Source organism: Sapajus apella, unplaced genomic scaffold (assembly GCF_009761245.1).
Source record: "Sapajus apella isolate SASKATOON/1434 unplaced genomic scaffold, GSC_monkey_1.0 scaffold7, whole genome shotgun sequence".
NCBI lineage: Eukaryota > Metazoa > Chordata > Mammalia > Primates > Cebidae > Sapajus > Sapajus apella.
In genome coordinates, this window is record NW_022436947.1 from 10,253,732 (window position 1) to 10,270,427 (window position 16,696).

Consider the following 16,696-nt stretch of genomic DNA (forward strand, 5'->3'; position numbering starts at 1 on the left):
GGGTTAGAGACCTTAAAAGAAGGAGAAGGGAGTCGACTAGGAGGGGAAAAAAGGTTAAAAGACAATTTAAGGTTGTAAAATAGGTGCAGGAGAAAATAAAAATAAATAATTTGAATAAATGTTCTACTTCATTGAAAAAAGTTTTTGTGTATCTTTAAAAATCATTTCTAGTATTATAATAAGCGGGAAGAGGAAAGGATAACGATTAGGATAATTATATTTTAATTTCTTTTTGTGATCTCCTACCATTGTCTTTATTTCAACTATGAAATTCTTAATCCTTATATCCTGAATAACATGGCTTCATTGCAACCGAATCTCTTCCCCCCAACAGTGCTTTGTGCCAGTACTTTTTGTCACTCATATCCAACAAAAATTGAGAAGAAAACAGACCTCCAACAATTTTGGTCTAGGCCCTTATGATATATTTTCAGGAAAAGGGAACACTAACATGTGAATTCCATTATTATACAGTTTTGAGTACAAAACTACATAGAGATAAAAGTACTAATAGTAGAAATAGAACTATACTTATGGAACACTTACCAAATGTTAGAATTTATGCTGTCTCATCTCATTTAATTCTAAAAACAATCATATGAACTACACATTATCATCTGCATTTTATAAATACAGAAATGTGTATTTAGAAAAATTAAGAAACTTAACCAAAATCATACAGCTCTTAAATGGTAGGGCTGGGACTACAGTTCTATCATGCCTTCCCTACTCCTGATTCTACTGTATTGACAAACTCTTAATCTACTTCTTAAGTTGTTACACTAGTTACTATAATGGTATGGAGACTGAATTCCCTATATACATCCCTACATATATACATAAATAATAATGAGGCCCTAGTCACATGGCCCTCAAAAAAGATTAGTTTAAGAACAGTATGGAACCCAATTTTGGCTAATGAAACATGAGGAATCTTCTGGGAGACTTCTAGGCAATTCCTCCTTACTTCTAAAGAGGCATTCAGAGAAGAAAAATCTACTTTTATTCCTCTGGAATATCTGCATGCAGTGTATACAAATGTTAAAGCCAATTTGTCGAAGTACAAGAATGAAATTAATTCTATAACGATGACACAGCAGAGAGAAAGAAATGATCGCTGAGTCAATCAACCATGAAATCCAACTTACCTCTGGACTTCTTGCTGTGTGCTACAATAACATTTCCTTACTTTTTAAGCTAGAAGCCCTAGCTTTTACAAACACCCAAATAGATCATAATTTATAAAGTTGCTTTTACTATAAATTCTGTCATGTGACTCAATTTAAAAGTCAAACTGTTTTCTGTGATTTATATATTCACAAGAGGCCAAGCAGTTTACAGCACTCTCCCTAATCTTTCTTTTCTGGGTAACTATGAAGCTCAGTTGTAACCAACCCTTTTAGCTTTCAAGACTTGTCCTACAGACACACACATCAAACTTCTTTTTTTCTTTGTCTTTGAGACTTCCCAGAATTCTTGCAAAAAATAAGTCAATAACTACTGTAAACATTAAAGCAAAGTAAAGGTTAAAAAAAATATTGCTTTTAGTACCTTGTTTTAATGTAAAAGAGCTTCCTACAACTTTCACAATCTAAAAACAAAAAGTTGACACCTCTGCACCCCAAATAATCTCACCATGCTCCCTATTATTTCTAATTCTTGAAAACTCTTGCTAAGAAGGCCTTCTGCCTTGGTAGGCTTACTTTAGATATATAATTCAGCAAAAAACTCAGTCTCTCTATTGAAACAATAATGACATTCTCACCTATAAAAATGTAACAACATCTATTACAGTGTTTGAAAATTTCAGAAACAAATTATTAAGAAAAAGATGCCTGTGAACCATGTGAGTTCAAAAAGTTATTTGTTTAAAGAAGTCAGGCAGTGCTCATATTTCTTTAAGTCTATTTTTGATAAAAATCTAAAGCAAGAGATCAGAACAGTTAGATAAAATTAAAACTATCCAAAAGAAGTTTAAATATCACTAGGAGAAAGCACATTAAGAAGTAGTTGTTAATAATTTTTAAGCTATTTAACTAGAATCTCCAGGTCCAGTATCACTTCATTTTTTTTCCTATAACTCTACTAAATACATTTCATACAGTCCTAACTGAGCACAAGCTGTTCTTTTCTCCAATAACAAAGGATACTCTCTTAAAAAAACACATGATGGCCCAGCCTGATGGCTGACAATTGTAATTCCAGCATTTTGGAAGGCTACGGCAGGAGGATCACTCAAGGCCAGGTGTTCAAAACCAACCTGGGCAACACAGAGACCCTGCCTATACACACATGCATGCACACACAAACAACATGATTTAAAAATGAGACTTAGAACGCTTTTAGCAAAAGGGGAAAAAAAAAGTTCATATCTTTTGCCCAGAATTAAAAACAAAACAAATAAAAAATATGCACATAGATTATAATACAGCTGCCTAGTTGTAGGTATTTATATTTGATAAACTCAAACTTTTATCAAATTTGATATTTCACCAAAATAGAGATTACATACAAAGGAAATAATTTAAAATGCATTTATAGGTAAGTAACTTATAGAGCACAATCCTTTTTGACCATTCAAGAATAATGGTCAAAAAGAATTTTTAAGAAACCAATTTCATCAGTTTGTTTAAATTCTGAAAAAAAGAACAGTATTATACCAGTAATAATATAACAATTAATATTAGGACACTGAACCAATAAATATTTACTAAGACAGTAAAGCTTAGAGATAAAAAGTATGGATTTTGGCACCAAACTACCTGAATTCAAATCTTAGCCCTGTTACTTCCTAAATACATGGTCTTAAGCAAATTAATCATACTGATATATGAAATAGAGATAACAATAATACTTACCCTAGAAGATAAGTATAAAAATTAAATAAATACATGTAGTCAAAGGCCTAGGAGAATAGATGGCACATTGTCAAGCTCTCAGATATATGTTACTGATGATGATGATGATGATGATGATGATGATGATGTAGTGTTTGAAAATGTGCTTGGCAGAAAATTAACAATCTTTTACATACAAAATGAGAAATACAGCACCAAGGTAAACAGGAGTTAAGAGGAGGAAGGAGTGATTCCGTGAGAATATAACAAAAGAAGATACTTTAGAAGAGCTGGCTTTGAAGAATGCACTGGAACTGAATTATATGAAAAGGAAAGTAACAGGAAAGAGAATACAGCATAAACAAAGGCACAAAGGCATAAATGAGCCAAAATTATGAAAACTAAACAATGTTTCAGAAAGAGGCAGTTGGGAAAGGTGAAAAAAGAGTGAGATTTTGTATTATAAGCACTGCTGAGAAGAAACAGAATCTTAAAAGGGAAAGAAGATATTATAAGGAAAACTCTTGCTATCCTGGAACACAGCTCTAGCTTCTAACTCACAAAAAGCTTCTAAAATTAGAAACAATGCACCACATTCAAAGATTAATAATGTTAAAAAGAATCAAGCCAGGAATTACACCATGATATAAAAAGGAAAAGAAAGAAATTTTTTAGAGTAGCAAATGAATCTGATTCAACAGAAAGATGTAGCCATATACCTTTCCACAAATAAAAAAAAGAAAGCAACTCTCTCTATAAAACATGAGCACAGATTACAGATATAAGCAGCTGGAAAGCAGAGATCTAAATAGTTGGAAAAGAAATGGTAAGACAACAAAGGATACAGAAACTGAATTGCCAGAGATAAACATAGGAATAAAAAAATTGAAAATATCAGAGAATTGAAGGTCAGAGTGTAAGAAAGAGACATTAAAAACAATATAGTAGTAGAAATGAGATAGTTTAGAGAAGCTTAAAATATTAAACAGGAATATGCAGTTAAAAAAGATAAAGGAGAAAATAAAAGAAACTATAGACAGACAAAGGCAACATATATTTAACTGAAAAAAAAAACAAAATAGACAATAGTTAACAGGGCTGCTACACTGGAGTTTCAGACAGCCTTGTTAATGTAACTAAAAAATAATCTAAAACAAATATAAAATATTTAAACGGCCAGAGGGAAAAAGATTATATTTAAAAAAACAGCAGTTGAAAGTGACAGCACATCTCTCAATAGCAACAATGGAAGCTGGTTAATAACAGTGGAATTACATTCAAAATGTATTTCAAGAACATAAGTGCCAATCTGGAATTCTACATCTAGCAAAAATACCCTCCCAGAAAGGAGACAAAATTTTCAGGCCAGCAATTCTGACAGAGTGGAACTGCATTACAGAAGAAAGTCTAAAGGTGGGCTTATAGCACAGGAAATGAACATAATCCTAGATATAAGATTAAAGATGCAAACGATAATAAAGAGAAAAAAATCAGTAAATAGTTGGGTAAAATTAATGAACAATTGCTATATAAAATAAGACTAATATTTTATAGGGTCTTTGAACATGGTATCAAAATAAATGACAACAATAGAGCAATTGACAACAGTCGAACAACAAATTAAAGGTGAGACTATCAAGCTGAAAGTCTACTAAATCCACACATGGGAAGAGAGAAAAGGCACTGATCAATTTTGTTAAGGCAATCACAAATACCTGTTGTAATTTCTAAACTCACCACAAGTCAAATGATTTATTAATAAAATAAAAATTTCTTCAAATAAGTTTGTTATTTTTAAATAAAATTTACAAGAGATATTTCTCTTAAAAGGGATAAAGGTTGAAAAGATGGAAAAGATATGCCATACAAATAAGAAATGAAAACAGATCTTAATACAATTTAAACCTTAATGCAAAAATATGTCTAGAGATACAAATGTACTTCATAATAAAAGATTTAATTCAAAATAATTTAAAATTTGTTAGCCACTAAAAACATGGCATCAAAATGTGTAAAGTAAAACTGGACCAACTGTAAGACACATACAATTCCATAATCATAGTGGAAAGTGTTAACATCTTTCTCAGTAATTAAGAGAATCAGACAGAAAATTCTTATTGATAAAAAAGATTTGTGCAATATGTTTAGCAACTCTGATCAACTGAGCAGATATACAACACTGCTCCAACGACTAAAGAATTCACATTCTGTTCAAATACATATGATAATGTTTATAAAAACTGAATAAGCTGGGCTATACAGCAAGTCTCATTAAATTTCAAAGGACTGGAAACATACAGGATATGCACTCTGGCCCCTATGCAATTATGCCAGAAATCACTAACAAAGAAAACAACTAGTAAATCTCCACAAATTTGTAAATTAAAAACCACTGTTCTTCCAAAGAGCCATTTCATTTCATAATGAAAATACTAAACTGAACAAAAATAAAAATACTTTGTAACACAACTAAAGAACAAGAGGAAATTTTATACATTTAAATGTATATAAGGGAAATTTCCAAAGTCTGAAAACTAATGAGCTAAGCACCTAGCTTAAAAAGCTGTTATAAAAAGACAGCAAATTAATCTCAAAAAGAGAAGGAAAACAGTAAACACAGAGTGTAAGTCAGGAACACACGAAATAACAGAAAAGATGAACAAACCAAAAGCTGATTCTCTCAAGAAACTAGTGAACTTGATAAACTTGTGCTATATATATAATTCAAGATAAGTAACAAAAAAAGGGACATCTCAAGAAATCCTGCTAACACTAAACTGATAATAAGAGGATATTAGGTATACCTTAATACCCATAAGTTTGAAATTTTAGACAAAATAGATAATTTCCAGGAAAATATCATTTAATAAAGCTGAACCAAACAAATAACAACTCTGATTAGTCCTATGATGTTTAAAGAAATTAAATTGATAGATAAAGACACTCCCATCCATCAAATTTCAAGCACAGACAGCTTCACTGGAAACTTTTTTTTAACCAAGTATACAATAAAGAAGTAATTAAGCTGGGCATGGTGGCTCATATCTGTAATTCTAGCACTTTGGGAGGCTGAGGCTAGGGGATCACTTGAGCCTAGAAGTTCAAGACCAATGTGGGCAACATGGCAAAATCCCATCTCTACAAAAAATAAGCTGGGTGTGGTGGTGCATGCCTGTAGTCCCTGCCACCAGGGAAGTTAGGTAGAAGGATCACTTGACCCCAGGGAGGTCAAGGCTGTAGTAAGCCATGACTATGCCACTGCACTCCAGCTGGGGCAACAGAGAGAGACTGTGTCTCAAAAAAAGAAGAAGAAGAAAGAAGAAGAAGAAGAAGAAGAAGGGAGAAAACAAATAGCTCACATCTGTAATACCAGTGCTTTGGTAAGCTAATATGGGTGGATCATTTGAGCAAGGAGTTAAAGACCAGCCTGGGTAACATGGTGAGACTAAATCTTCACATTTCAAAAAATTAGCCAGACATGGTAGCATGCACAGATAGTCCCAGCTACTCAGGAGGTCAGAGGATAGCCTGAGCCCAGGAGTTCAAGGCTACAGTTAACTGATCATGCCATGGTACTCCAGCCTGGGTGACAAAGAGAGGCCCTGCTAATAAAACACAAAAACTTCCACATAAAAGTAACTCCAGGTCCAGTTGCCTTCACTAGCAAATTCTACCAGGCTACTACTCATTCTACGCAAACACTTACAGATTCCTGCCTCATTTTATAAGGCTAGAACTACCCAAACATAACAAAAGATACCAAAATGACATGCACTTTGTAAGAAAACTGCTGACAAATATCTTATATACAAATATATGCAAAAATACTTCATAAAAGTTTGGCAGATCAAATACAATAACTGAGAAGAATAAGACACCATTATAAAGTAGGGTTTGTAACAGGAACACAAAATTGCATTAAAAACAGAAAAGCGGGCAATCCCAAGATGGCCGAATAAGGGGCAACTCCGGAAAGCAGCTCCCAGCGAGAGAGATGCAGAGGCCAAGTGGTCTCCACAATTGCAAATGAGGTAAGAGGTTCATTTTGTGGGTCTGGTCGGACAGTGGGTATAAACTAAATAGGGCAAGTTGCAGCAAGGTGGGACAGTGCCCCACCCAGGAGGAGCACGCAACCGACCGGAGGACTGGGGGATCTCCCCCTCTGGGACTTCGGTTTGGATACAGCGCTCTACCCAAGCCCTCTACAACCCACAGAACAGGAGATCTTCACAGGGCTGAAAAGCCTTAGCGAGCTGCCTAAACTGGTTAAAACAGCAACTTTGGCCCTGGGGCTGTCAGTATAGATCTAGGCGGAAGCACTGGCTGATGCCAAGAAACCTAAAAAGCCGATGGGATGAAGCTACCCACCCCCCAGTAAGAAGGTGAACGAAAGGCAGGGTAACAGCCCAAACAGCAGGATGGGTCCCCAGACGCTGCACAAAGCCCAGCAGGCCAAAAAACTCTCACTCCAGAGTTAGGCACCGAAAACATCAGAGAGAGACCAGGAACGCTCCAGCTCCGGCAGAAGGGAAGCCGCCATTACAGAAACCGGCCTAATTTTCCGGAGTAAATAAAAGACGCAGCAGCTCCACTGAATTTGTGGCAGCCCAGCAGCGCCTCCGCAGGCAGGCAAAGGAAAGGCTGCCTCCCCAAGCAGCTACCTTCCATCAAAACGATATAAATGCAAGAGATGAGGAGAAACCAGCCCAAGAATGAAACCATCAAAAACCAGAACATCTCTCCCCGACCATGAGTTCATGACTCCTCATCAGCAAGGGAACAAAGCAGGACGGAGAATGAATTTGACAAATTGACAGAAGCAGGGTTCAGAAGGTGGGTAATAACAAACTTCTCTGAGTTAAAGGAACAAGTTCTATCCCAATGCAAAGAAACTAAAAACCTTCCCCCAAACCTGAAATGCAATAAAATAAATAAATGGGGGGCGGGGGGGGGGGGGAAGAATAAAAGAAACTAAAAACCTTGAAAAAAGGTTAGATGAAATGTTAACTAGAATAACCAGCTTAGAGAAGAACCTAAACAACTTGATGGAACTAAAAAACACTGCACAAGAACTTCATGAAGCATACGCAAGTTTCAATAGCCAAATAGATCAAGCAGAAGAAAGGATACCAGAGACTGAAGATCAACTCAATGTAATAAAACGAGAAGGCAAGTAAAGAGAACAAAGGGTGAAAAGAAATGAACAAAGCCTTCAAGAAATATAGGATTATGTGAAAAGACCTAATCTACGCCTGATAGGTGTACCAGAAGATGATGGGGAGAATGAATCCAAGCTGGAAAACATTCTTCAGGATATTATCCAGGAGAACTTCCCCAACCTAGCAAGGCAGGTCAACATTCAAATACAGGAAATACAGAGAATACCACAACGAATACTCCTCTAGAAGAGCAACCCCAGGCACATAATCATCAAGTTCACCAGGGTTGAAACGAAGGAAAAAATACTAAGGGCAGCCAGAGAGAAAGGTCAGGTCACCCACAAAGGGAAGCACATCAGACTCACAGTGGATCTCCTGGCAGGAGCCCTACAAGCCAGAAGAGAGTGGGAGCCAATATTCAACATCCTTAAAGAAAAGAACTTTCAACCTAGAATTTCATATCCAGCCAAACTAAGCTTCATAAGTGAAGGAGAAATGAAATCCTTTAGGGAGAAGCAATTGCTGAGGGATTTTGTCACACCAGACCTGCCCCGCAAGAGCTCCTAAAGGAAGCACTAAACACAGAAAGTAAAAACCAGTACCAGCCACTGCAAAAAAGAACCAAATGGTAAAGACCGATGATGCAATGAAGAAATTACATCAACCAAAGGGCAAAATAACCAACCAGTAATAAAATGGCAGGATCAAATTCACACATAACAATATTAACCTTAAATGTAAATGAGCTAAATGCCCCAATCAAAAGACACAGACTGGTAAATTGGATAAAAAGCCAAGAACCATCAGTGTGCTGTATTCAGGAAACCCATCTCATGTGCAAAGACACATATAGACTCAAAATAAAGGAATAGAAGAAGATTTACCAAGCAAACGGAGAGCAAAAAAAAGCAGAGGTGACAATCCTAGTCTCTGATAAAACAGACTTTAAACCAACAAAAATCACAAGAGACAAAGAAGGGCATTACATAATGGTAAAAGGATCAATACAACAAGAGCTAACAATCCTAAATATATATGCACCCAATGCAGGAGCACCTAGATACATAAGGCAAGTCCTTACTGACCTACAAAGAGACTTAGACTCTCGCACAATAATAGTGGGAGACTTTAACACTCCACTATCAATATTACACAGATCAACGAGACAGAAAATCAACAAGGAAATCCAGGACTCAAATGCAGATCTGGATGAAGTGAACTTAATAGACATTTACATAACTCTTAACCCCAAATCCACAGAGTACACATTCTTCTCAGCACAATATCGCACTTCTCTAAAATCGACCACATAACTGGAAGTAAATCATTCCTCAGCAAATGCAAAAGAACAGAAAGCATAACAAACAGTCTCTCAGACCACAGTGCAATCAAATGAGAACTCAGGATTAAGAAACTAACTCAAAACTGCACAATTTCATGGAAAATGAACAACTGGCTCCTGAATGTAGACTGGATAAATAACGAAATGAAGGCAGAAATCAAGATGTTCTTCGAAACCAACAAGAATGAAGACACAACATACCAGAATCTCTGGGACACATTCAAAGCAGTGTTTAGAGGGAAATTCATAGCAATAAATGCCCATATCAGGAGCAAGGAAAGGTTTAAAATCGACATCCCATCATCAAAATTGAAAGAATTAGAGGGGCGAGATCAAAAAAACTCAAAAGCTAGCAGAAGACAAGAAATAACTAAGATCAGAGCAGAACCGAAGGAGATAGAGACACAAAAAACCCTTCAAAAAAATCAATAAATCCAGGAGCTGGTTTTTTTTAAAAGATCAACAAAACAGACCACTAGCCAGACTAATAAAAAAGAAAAGAGAGAATAATCAAATAGCTGCAATAAAAAATGATAAAGGGGACATCACCACCGATTCCACAGAAATACAAACTACCATCAGAGATTACTGCAAACAACTCTATGCACACAAACCAGTAAATCTGGAAGAAATGGATAAATTCCTGGACACTTGCACTATTCCAAGACTAAACCAGGAAGAAGTTGAATCCCTGAATAGACCAATAACAAGGACTGAAGTTGAGACAGCAATTAATAGCCTACCAACTGAAAAAAAGCCCAGGTCCAGACAGGTTTATAGACGAATTCTACCAGACTTACAAAGAGGAGCTGGTACCACTCCTTCTGAAACTATTCCAAACAATACAAAAAGAGGGAATCCTCCCCAAATCATTTTATGAGACCAACACCATCCTAATACCAAAACTGGGCAGAGACACAACTAAAAAGAAAACTTCTGGCCAATATCCATGATAAACATCGACACAAAAATCTTCAATAAAATACTGGCAAAGAGAATGCAACAGCAAATCAAAAACCTTACTCATCACGATCAAGTAGGCTTCATCTCAGGGATGCAAGCAAGGCTGGTTCAACATAAGCAAGTCTATAAATGTAATCGTTACATAAACAGAACTAAAGACAAAAACCACATGATTATCTCAATAGATGCAGAAAGGGCCTTTGACGAAATTCAACAGCCCTTCATGCTAAAAACCCTCAATAAACTAGGCATCGATGGTACATATCACAAAATAATAAAAGCTATTTACAACAAACCCACAGCCAATATCATACAGAACGGGCAAAAACTGGAAGCATTCCCCTTGAAATCTGGCACAAGACAAGGATGCCCTCTCTCACCACTCCTATTCAATATAGTTTTGGAAGTTCTAGCCAGGGCAATTAGGCAAGAGAAAGAAATAAAGGGTATTCAAATAGGAACAGAGAAATCTCAGATGACATAATTGTATATTTAGAAGATCCCATTGCCTCAGCCCAAAATCTCCTGAAACTGATAAGCAACTTCAGCAAAGTCTCAGGATACAAAATCCATGTGCAAAAATCACAAGCATTCCTATACACCAATAACAGACAGCCAAATCAAAAGTGAACTCTCATTCACAATTTCTACAAAGAGAATAAAATACCTAGAAATACAACTAACAAAGGATGTAAAGGACCTCTTCAAGGAGAACTACAAACCACTGCTCAAGGAAATAAGAGAGGACACAAACAGATGGAAAAACATCCCATGCTCATGGTTGGGAAGAATCAACATCGTGAAAATGGTCATACTGCCCAAAGTAATTTATAGATTCAATGCTAACCCCATCAAGCTACCAATCCTAAGCAAAAAGAACAAAGCCGGAGGCATCATGCTATCTGACTTCAAATTATACTACAAGGCCACAGTAATCAAAACAGCATGGTACTGGTACCAAAACAGAGACATACACCAATGGAACAGAACAGAGGCTCCAGAAGCAACACCACACATCTACAATCATCTGATCTTTGATAAACCTCACAAAAACAAGCAATGGGGAAAGGATTCCCTGTTTAATAAATGGTATTGGGAAAACTGGCTAGCCATGTGCAGAAAGCAGAAACTGGACCCCTTCCTGACCCTGACACCTTACACTAAAATTAACTCCAGATGGATTAAAGACTTAAACATAAGACCTACCACCATAAAAACCCTAGAAGAAAACCTAGGAAAAACCATTCAGGACATAGGCGTAGGCAAGGACTTCATGACCAAAGCACCAAAAGCAATGGCAACCAAAGCCAAACAGACAAATGGAATCTAATTAAACTCCAGACCTTCTGTACAGCAAAGGAAACAATCATTAGACTGAACCGGCAACCAACAGAATGGGAAAAATTTTTGCAATCTACCCATCTGACAAAGGGCTAATATCCAGAATCTACAAAGAACTAAAACAGATTTACAAGAAAAAAACAAACAAACCCATTCAAAAGTGGGCAAAGGATATGAACAGACACTTTACAAAAGAAGACATATATGAGGCCAACAAACATATGAAAAAATGCTCATCACTGGTCATTAGAGAAATGCAAATCAAAACCACATTGAGATACCATCTCACACCACTTAGAATGGTGATCATTAAAAAAATCTGGAGACAAAAGATGCTGGAGAGGATGTGGAGAAATAGCAACACTTTACACTGTTGGTGGGAGTGTAAATTAGTTCAACCATGGTGGAAGACAGTGTGGCAATTCCTCAAGGATCTAGAAATAGAAATACCATGTGACCCAGCAATTCCATTACTGGGTATATATCCAAATAATTATAAATTTTTCTATTATAAAGACACATGCACATGTATGTTCACTGCGGCACTGTTTACAATAGCAAAGACCTGGAACCAACCCAAATGTCCATCATCGATAGACTGAATAAAGAAAATGTGGCACATATACACCAGGGAATACTATGCAGCCATAAAAAACGATGACTTCGTGTCCTTCATAGGGACATGGATGAATCTGGAAATCATCATTCTCAGCAAACTGACACAAGAACAGAAAACCAAACACCGTATGTTATTACGCATAGGCAGGTGTTGAACAATTAGAACACATGGACACAGGGAGAGGAGCATCACACACTGCGGTCAGTGGGGGGACTAGGAGAGGGACAGCGGGGGTGGGGAGGGATAATGAGGGAAGAAATACCAGATATAGGTGAAGTGGGGATAAAGGCAGCAAACCACCGTGCCATGTATGTACCTATGCAACAATCCTGCATGATGTGCACATGTACCCCAGAACCTAAATTACAAAAAAAAAAAAAAGCAATTAAGATAATTCAATATACATATGCCTTTATAATGCTTTGCTTTACCATGGTTCACAGATACTGTCTTTACAAATTGAAAAAAATCTACAGATGCCATTTTTCCAAAAGAATTTCTTCATTTTGCATCTGTCTCACATTTCAGTAATTCTTGCAATGTTTCAACCTTTTTCATTATTGTTATAACTATTGTTATAGTGACCTAAGATGAGTGATCTTTGATGTCAATAATGTAGTAACTGTTTTGAGGCACCATGAACCACACCCTTATAAGACGGGGAACTTAATAAATGTGTGTGTTCTGATTACTCCATAAAGCAGCAGTTCCCACATTTCTCTCCCTCTCTGTGGGTCTCCCTATTCCATGAGATGCAACAAGACTGAAATTAAGCCATTTAATAACTTTATCATGGCCTTTAAGGGTTCAACACACATCTCTCACTTTAAATAAAAAATTAGAAATGATTAAACTTAGGGAGGAAGGCATATCAAAGGCCAAGACAGGCTGAAAGTTGACCTCTTGCACTGAAGTTGACCAAGCTGTAAATGAGAAGGAAAAGTTCTTACAGGAAATTATAAGTGAACCCATGACTGATAAGAAAGCAGAACAGACATTGTTAATATGGAGGCAGAGTGGTCTGGATAATCAGTCACAACACTCCCTTAAGCCAAAACCTAATCCAAGCCATGGCCTTAAATCTCTTCAAGTGTATGAAAGCAGAGAGAAATCAGAAAACTGCAAAAGAAAAGTTGGAAGCTAGCAGAGGTCGGTTCACGAAGTTTAAAAAAAGAAGCCATCTCTATAACATAAAAGCACAAAGTGAAGCCACAAGTGCTGATGTATTATAGAAGCTGCAGCAAGTTATTAGTATCTAGAAAATCTAGCTAAGATTATAAAGGCAACTACACTAAACAGATTTTCAATGCAGACAAAACAGTTCAATAGACTTCTATTGGAAGAAGGTGCCATCTAGAACTTTCATAGCTATAGAGAAGTCAATGCCTGGCTTCAAAGCTTCAAAAGATAGTGTGACTCTCTTGTAAGCAGCTAATGCAGCTGGTAACTTTAAGTGGAAGTCAATGTTAATTTACTATTCTGAAAAATCCTAGGGCCCTTAAGAATTAAGCTGAATCTACTCTGCCTGTGCACTACAAATGGAGTAACAAAGCCTAGATGATAGTACATCTGTGTACAGAATGGTTTAATGAAAATTTTATGCCCCCTGTTGAGACCTACTGCTCAGAAAAATAAAAAGATTTCTTTCAAAATATTACTGCTCACTGACAATGTACCTAGTCAACCAAGAGCTCTGATGGAAAAATACAGGGAGATTAATGTTTTCATGCCTGCTAACACATATTGATTTTGCAGCCTATGGATCAAGGAGTCATTTAGACTTTCAAGAAAATTGTAAGGCTATAGTTGCTATAGATAGTGTTTCCTCTGATGGATCTGGGCAAAGTAAATTTAAAACCTTCTGGAAAGGATTCACCATTCTAGATGCCATTAAGAACATTTGTGATTCTTGGGAAGAGATCAAAACATCAACATTAACAAGAGTTGGGAAGAAGTTGATTCCAACCCTCATGGATGATGTGGAGGGTTAAAGACTTCAGAAGTAGTAGTAACTGCAGGTGTGGTAGACATAGCAAGAGAACTAGAATTAGAAGTAGAGCCTGAAGCTGTGACTGAACTACTACAATCGCATGATAAAACTTGAATGGATGAGAAATTGCTTCTCATGTGAAAGGAAGAGCCCACTGATGCATCAAACTTCATTGTCTTATTTTAAGAAACTGCCACAATCGCACCAACCTTCAGCAATCACCATCCTTATCAGCCAGCAGCCATCAACACTAGGGCAAGACCCTTCACTAGCAAACAGATTATAACTCACTGAAGGCTCAGATAGTAAAGCATTTTAAAGTTAAGGTATGTCCATTTTTTAAAAAAGAAATAATGTTATTGTACCTTAACAGACTACAGTAGACTAGAGAAGTAACTTTTATATGCACAGGGAAAGCAAAAAAAATTGTGTAACTTGCTTTACTGTGTCATTCACTTCATTGAGGTGGTCTGGAACCAAACCTGCAACATCTCCAAGATATGCCTACAACCCTACACAATCCAATAGAGGAGAGTGGAGAGATTTTTTTTAAAACGAGATAATAGAAAAAGAAAGGAGCATTTTGAGAAAGACAGAGGGAGAAAGGTAGAGAGTTCAAGTTGAAACTTTACAACTACCTTATTAAACTTTATCCTTCCCTTATCTCACAAAAGAAAATTTTTCTTTCTATAGCAAATAAAATAAGCTCAGCAAAGGAAGGTTTTTAGTACAATCTCTACACGTTTGAGTACAACTTTCCTGTCCCTAGGTGATTACTTTTGCCCATTATCACTGGATCTTGCAATGTCAAAGTGGAAGCTGCAATTATTGGTTCCAAAATCACCTCTAATACAATGAAATGTAAATACAGTGATGTTTCTAGACAAATAAAAAGTCTATTAGAGAAATAAATACAGCCTTACACTTTCTTAAAGTACAGACAATACTTAAAGATCCTATTAAGTAATATACTAAAAATACTAAAAGTAGTTTTTGTATCCTCCATTATAAGAAGCTTGAAGGAGATTCTTTTGATTCCCTCGATCTTCCTATTTAGCAGGAAGGAACTTCTTGTCCTTCTCTGCTATGTTTTTAGCAGAGTAGAAGCCAAAAAACTCTGCACTGTTTACTTCCTTATTTGTCCAACAAATCATCATCAATGAGGTCAGAAGCAAACTGAACAACGCTGAAACGAATGTTTATTAACTAACAGGGTTCCAGGCCAGTTTAGGAGAGCCCCTAGTATTAATAGTACAAAAACTATGATGTAGCTGTAAGTTTCAAGAAGCAACTACCAATTTCTCTAAACTTGGTTCCTTTCTAGAGCCAAAGGATAAATTAAGTCTCTGTAGATATCAAAGCTGCACAAGATTTTATTAGCTAATCTTAACCAACTGAGTACGTCACTAAAGAGAGCTTTAAAACATAACTGTTTTTAGCATATTAATTGTATAGAGTTGCCTGTGGCTGTTGTTTCGCTTTCCCTTAATATCAAAGGCCTTAATGATAAATACTTGAAACAAAACAAAAAAGCCCTAAAATTACCTATTCCTCCCTCATCCTATGAAGTTAAAAAAAAAATACAAATTCACTCCTAGAAATGGCATACGTACATATATACTTTTACTGGTAGCATTTTAAAGGTTTGGTAAGAGATTAGTTACCATATGTGTTTTATTTGTTTATACTCCAAAATAATACTCAATTTCAAACATACCAATCACTTATTTGCAATTATCATCATCAATCAAGTAAGCAATAACAGTGTACAAGGTTTAGAAGCAGATTTGTCATATTTTAAAAAGTGGAGCTCAAAGCAATTCATTTTAAGTTAACTTTAACTCAAAGAAGGCAGTATGGGTCTGGTTTTAAGTTACCCAATATCTGATAAATATGAGTACCTAATAATAGATGATGATAACAGTGATAAAATGAAAATAATGAAAGCAAACCACTGAAAAATCTATTATTTCTTATTTCTTCCTATAAAGGATGCACCAAATTCAATTCCTCAAGTTTTATATTGTGCAACTATTCTGTTCTGTCACTATGAAAGTTACTGTGAAGATTAAAAAAAAAAAAAAAGTCATACTATAAGCAACAGAGGCCCTTTTTATTTTAAATAACAAAACACACCAGACCTTAAATATTCAAATGTTACCCTCCAAAGCTACTACCCTAGGAGATTAATATACATATTCAAATATTCACATTTCCAGATTACAAGTCACACAAGAAAACTGGCAATTATATGGCATTTACACCATAAGAAAGTTGTTTTCAATACATATCTCTTTGTTCATTATATATAATTGTTTAGTGATAACATTTTTAATTATCTAGCCCCCTTCTCAAAGTTACACTGTTAATGAATATTGGCTATCAATATCAAAATAGTATTTCTAATATGATTTAATGCTAGTTAATGTTATCACTTGTAAGCGC

General features: G+C 35.9%; 1 protein-coding gene across 9 annotated transcripts in view; it reads right to left on the reverse strand.

Moving 5' to 3' along the window:
* MKLN1 (muskelin 1) overlaps positions 1 to 16,696 on the reverse strand; it is a 414,229-nt gene that overhangs the window by 90,830 nt on the left and 306,703 nt on the right. The window lies entirely within an intron of this gene.